Genomic DNA, 6,242 nt, shown 5'->3' with positions numbered 1-6,242 from the left:
GGAGGTGATTTCTTTAGGACTGTCTGCCCGCTATGGAATCCATGACTTAAGGGAGTCTTCTCCCTTTCTCAGCTGTTCCCCCCCGGATATATCATTTTCCTTCTGGCTCCCAAGCTCTGCCAGGACTCCTCTGCCATTCTCCCCTGCTGACTCACGGGAGATCCACTCATATGCAACAGAAATGGATTTGGTCTCCTCCTGTGTTGACAGCATAAACCAACCCCCACTTATGAGGGTTCAAGCCTATTTCTTAGTGCTACAAAATAATAAGAAGGATGGCTCCATTTATCTACATAAAAATAGGAGAAATAAGGTTTGGCACTTTTACTAAATCATCATCTGTTGAAGTACTTAAGGATAGTGCCTCAGTTTTCAGTGGAACGCTTTAACTCAAAAGCAGGAGGAATTTATTCAAGCAATAAGGAGGATTTGAGGTCTAACTTCCCTTGCTAATTGATGTCATCATGGTAGTGCCTAGGAAATGTGGGGCTCAGTAGTGATGGACTGGGTCCTGTCATGCTGTTTGCAGTATGGACTTTACAAAAAGACAATAGTTATCTCAGGAAGTCTGCCACGGAGACCTCTAATCTGTTTTCTGCTAGGTAAGACATTAATGTTTGATCTGTGACTAGAAATCACCTGATAAGGGATTTATTTTTCCACTACAATTAGAAATGCTGTTGCAGCGTTTCCCACCCTTTGAGATAGCCTTTTCAGAGGTACATGCCCTCTGTACCTGTCCTACTGCCAGCTCAGCTGCTGTCTGTGCTCTTTCCTTTTGGGTTGGGACATTCCCTAACAGCAAAGCAAATGGCTTAATTTTACTGATGTTTTGTTCCTCCTATACAGATCCTCCCTGGATGCTTGAAAAGGGCATTGGAGACACAGTAGGTATCAGAGACACTGGGAGGTATGATGAGTTTTACCTCTAAAACACCAAATTCAAGACTCCCCTGAAGGGCCAAGAGCCGGGATTAGGAGCATTTAGTCTCAAATTGAAGTGCAGTCTACAAAGCAGAATTTTTTTTTTTTTTTTTAAATAGCCCAAGGAAATAATTTAACATTCTTTACAGGTATATATCACCAAAAAGTAGCCATCAGAGGAGGCCCTTTCAGTTTATTTCATCATTTAGGAAGAGGGTCTTAAACAAGGGTCTGTTTTATTGAAGAAGTGAGCTCACACTGGTGTAATGGTATCTGTGTAAATCCAGCAACATAACAGTGGCTGCAGCGATGAGCCCTTAGGCACTTAGCAAGGATTTGCCAAGGAGCCTAAGGGTTGATACACACTTGAAACTCAATGGGATTTAGGTGCCTAAATGCATCAGGCTGCTTAGAAAATCCCAGCCTTTGAAGTTAAAGTAGGCACTAACAAAAAACGGCTAAAAAAACCTTAAAATAATAAATGTCAGATTAATGCCACCATGCAGGCGGTGGGTTTGCACCCAAAACAAGGCAGCAGGAGGTGGCCACTGAAGGCAACAGAGAGGTTCCACCAGCATGAAGGTTCAGAAGAGCTCCATCTCTGGTGTTTGCCATTCCATCAGGAATTGCAGTAGGACCCCTCTGAATCATTTCCATTTCTGATGGTGTCTGCTTGCGTGGGGATTTGGCTGGTGGAAATCCACCTCATGAGAGTGTATGTGGAAAACATTAGAAATGTCTTTTTTTTTGGTTGAGGAGAATCTTAGGGCATTAAAAGTTGGAGAACTCATCTTCATTATTTCTCTTTAAAGTTAGTTATGAATTGAGAAAGGCTCCGCTCATATTTCTCTTTTATTTGCTATCTCCCCAGGCTAAAGTGTTGTCTATTTATCTTACAGATTAGGTTACTTTTTATGGGGTTCCTGCTATTATATTTCACCTCTAACTTTGTTAGTTTGTGTTTGCTATTAAATTATGTTGAATAAAATGGGCGGCTGAAGGACATTTTTCAGCTCCATCCTGAAATGAGGTTCTTAATCCTGTTTCTGGGTCTGCCCCTGTAGCCCAGCCCACGGGGACAGAATTGGGTACGTAAGAAGGGCAGCAGAGGAGTGTTTGTATCAACTACAGGGTTTGCAGGGTGAAGCTGCAGGAGAATCGTGCCTGTAAAGCCAGTCGGTTCATGTACAGTGATTTTGGAGGCATCTCTTTAGAAACGGGTTCTAATAATATTGACATCATCACAAGATAAGATCCAGGACTAGTTAAATCACAGCCTCGCAACTCAGCGTTCCTTTGAGGATTAGAAGAAGTCGCTGAGCTGTCACTCTAAAGCTGATCATGGACTCGTTTAACTATGTCATCCCATAAGACAGCCCTTTCAATTATGTCAACCTGTCTGCTCTCCCAAGACTCTAATTTTAGAGCAGCAGTAGCTAATATTCTTGGAAAACTGATCCGCCTCCACAGATCTCTCCTCTCTGCCTGCTGCTGTTAACAGAGTATCCTGTGGGGAGATCGGACTGCTTTACTTCCCCTCCTGTAATAAACCTAATAAAAATAGGTACCATTAGGTTCCTTTGTGTGTGGTCTCTTTAAGACACTTATTTGAGCTATGTAATGGAGATGTCATGTCTCCTCCACAGAGAGATCTGGCAGCACCACAGGGTCATTGCAATAAAAATAAAATTCAGTTTTAAGAGCCAGGTACAAAATTATGAGCTGAAAAGCAGGACACTGGGATTGGAGTTCAGAGACCCGGAAAAGGCAAATATGAGCTGGAGTCACCCAAATGTTAATGCCACAGCAGTGGCTCTGCAGCTGGAGCAACAAGCACCGTGCTGGTGCAGGAGGACCGCAGGCAATGAGGTGGCCCTGGGGACACCACGGCCAGGGGACTTGTCCGTGTCCTCTGGATGGTGTTGGGAGGAGCTGGGGGCACACAAGGTGGAGAGGAGGTGGATGGACCTGGTTGTCTTGGCCATGGGCATCTTTGTGCCATGCTGCCTGTTATAACCCAGGGAGGTGGGAAGGGAACAGACCCTGCCTCGAGAGATAGGATGGAACCACATCCCCGGCTCCCCATCCATGTCATGTCTGTGGCTGGCAGTGATGTTGGACAATTGTTCTCCTGCCATCCCATCAATGTCCCCCTGGCTTCACAGGCTGGCAGCACAGGAGAAAACAAAGTTGCCCTTGGGCTGTCCCATTTGGGTTTTCCATTGTGTCAGCCACGGTGTTGAGAAGTAGCACAGACTTTCTCCAGCCATGCAATTAGAGCTGCCACTACAGAGGGAGCAGGAAAGGCTTTTGAAGACCTTCTCTCTCTCTTCTGGGCAGCGTGACAGTGCCTTCAGCTGTGTCAAGTCTCCCTTGGCCATTGTTCCTTTGTGCTTGGCTTCTTCCAGGCTGGACTGGAGATACTGGAGATTGGTGATGTGCAGGTCTGAGGCTGCCAGAGGATTTTGTTTTCTGCAGAGCAATTCTAGGCTTTTCCAAAATGACTCGTTGGGGGCCCTGGTTGAAGGAGCAAACATCAGTGAACCTGATGAAGGCTGTGATCCTCTTCAGAGGTGTTTTATTCCCCCTTTGGGATGCAGTGTGGGTCCACCATGCTGGCATGGTGGGGTGGACAGTGATGTTTAATAGCCCATCGAGAGGCAATCTCATGGACTGGAGGGAGAGGTTGGGAAGGACAAAGAGCAGAAGCATGGGACAAGGGAAAAAACAATAGCCCTTCTCCCCTAAAAAACTAGAAAGGAGGTAGAAAGGATGGGGAATGAGGAGGCAGAGTCCATGCAGAGGCAAGGGAGAGAGGTATCCCCATCCATAGCACCCAGTGTCACCACCCTGGTGCCGAAGGGGCCAGGCCTTCCCTGTGCAGATTAGGTTACATAAAACTAACACACTGCAGGCTGCTGGGAACGGTACCTCCCCCAGACTCCAGCAAGTTAGTTACACATAGCCTTCCTTTCATAAATCCACGTTGGCTGCCCCTAATCAAATTCTGCTTCTCAAGCAATTTCCCTTGCTAATTCCTCCCGAATCAGCCCTAACCCACCTATCCCCCTTGTTGCTAAGCTAGCCAGCCTCTAATCACACACTGCACTGTGTGATCCTTTCCCAAGGAATACAGGGTTTGGCACTTTCCTCTGGTTCTCAGCAGCCTAACCTGTCAGGAGCAACCTTCTAAAAATATCACTAAAGACCTCGGCTAATTTCTAATCCTCATTTCTATTAAGACGGCTGCCTGTACTATGTGGGTTTCCAGACTTGGGATTTACAGACTTCCTTAAGAGCATCTGGTCTGCACAGAGCCATTTCTGTTGTTATCCATATGCAAACTCCTCCCTTCCCCACCATAAAACATGATCCCTTTGGCAGCGGCTCTCCAGTCTGCAGGGCAGCATCAGCCAGTCAGCAAAGACACCAACCTCTTCCTCTCTGCTCAGCTCACCCTGCCGCTTTTTGGCAAGCCTTCACTGGGGTCCCACTCCTGTCAGGCACTGGGTAGGCACTTTGTATGAAAAGAATCAGCCTACAAGCTCAGCAGGACATGTGATTTTCTTTGCAATTCCCAAGTTTTTGAGTGCTGAGTAAATTGTGTAATGGAGCTGATGTGTAGATGTATAATGGAGCAGAGCTCTTGAAGTACCTTGGGTAACTGGACTTTCTGTTACTGTTTGTATTTGGATATTTTTTACTGTTTCCTCCTTTTTAATATGCCCCTGTCTGCAGCTGCCAGAACCAACCAAGTCAAAAGAACAAGCAAAGCGTGGGGAGAGTGCCATGCTCTGGCTGCGCCCCTCCACCCTGGCACACACCAGCTAGCTGGTTCAGCTCAGGCAAGGGAAATCCTTTTAACCACATGCTACTGGCCAAAGAACTGTGGTGATGCTGCATGTCTGTGTTGCCAAGTACCAGGCATGTCTGTGTGTCAGAAAGAGCACTAAAGGAGAACTAAAGCTCTCCCTGGGCTTGAGACCACCAAGGTTTGCATCAAACTTGACTCAAGAGGCAGGTTCTGCCACAGGAGAAGGGAAGCCACAGCCCAAGGATGGAACAATCATCCGATGAACAGGGTGATGTCTAATGGAAACTTCTCCTACTGCTGCAGATCACACCTCCAGGACACAGCTGGACAGTGGTGGCTCTTTCACAGCAAAGTCAGTTTGGCTCCTTCACCTTTCCCACTGCTGCAGACCTGAGCTGGTATCTCCCTATGGGGTATGCCAGAACCCCAGGGTGTCCCAGGGCAGGCTGTGGATGCTCCCAGCATGGATGTGGCATGGCTGTCCCAGAAGGCCCCATGCAGCAAATGCCACAGTGGAGGAGGTGAAATCAGAGTTTGCCCTTGGAAATCAAAGACCTGTGGCAGAACACAATGCACTGTCAGTGCAGTTGTTCTGTGGAATAAGGTATTTAAATGAGGAGATTTGGTAATTTTATGGGTTCAGGAGGAAAAATTAAGTGGGAAGGCCTGGGAAGAGTGTCTGACTGATGACATGGCATAATTTTAATCTAGCAGGACTGTGTTCTTGAGAAGAGCACCAAGTGGGTGTGCTGTAAGCTGGCACACACAGCAGGAGTCACAGGAATACCATGTGGCTGGGTGACGTGGAAGATGGAGGAGTGGCACATGCCATTCCCAGAGTTCAACAGCACAAACTGATCCTCACAATCAGTCTGCACACGCCTTCCTAAAGCTCCCCTTTGACCTCATGGCTCCACTCAGCATCTGAGTCATGTACTACAGCAGAGTCAGGTGTTTTCTAGGGAGAGCAGGGGCAGAACAACATTTCTCAATCCTGTAACAAATGTCATCAAACCAACAGTCCTCACCTCCCCTGTGCAAAGCCAGTTTGTTACACACCTTCAAAGATCAACATTTCTGAAACACACCTTGACCCCAAAGTGCCTTGTCAAAGTGAGATAAGCATTTAAAGACAGAGACCAACTGGGAAAGTTTTTATTCGGTTGACTTGTGCAAACCCACAGCTGCAGCTGATGCTTGTCCACCCTGACCAGTCAGCACACACTGAAGTCCTGCAATGGGGCCCTGAGCATCAGCCTGTCATGACTGAACTCACGCTCTCATCAAGCTCTCTGGATTTATTTTGAAGTTTGGAAGTAACATAAGTTAAGCATCCCAATCCAGAGGGATGGTGCAGCAGCTGAAGTCTTGATGAAAAAATGAAATAAAAATGGAAAAGGCAAAGGGCTGATGTACTCCAGTGTGCTCTGGAGCACACCAGTCCAACATTTTCTGTCATTCTCCCTTATTTGAGACGTGTCCCCCAGGCAGGACAGCCCTGCAC

Source organism: Pseudopipra pipra, chromosome 16, assembly GCF_036250125.1.
Source record: "Pseudopipra pipra isolate bDixPip1 chromosome 16, bDixPip1.hap1, whole genome shotgun sequence".
Classification (NCBI taxonomy): domain Eukaryota; kingdom Metazoa; phylum Chordata; class Aves; order Passeriformes; family Pipridae; genus Pseudopipra; species Pseudopipra pipra.
The sequence above is the reverse complement of the archived record's forward strand: the minus strand, read 5'-3'. Positions refer to the sequence as shown.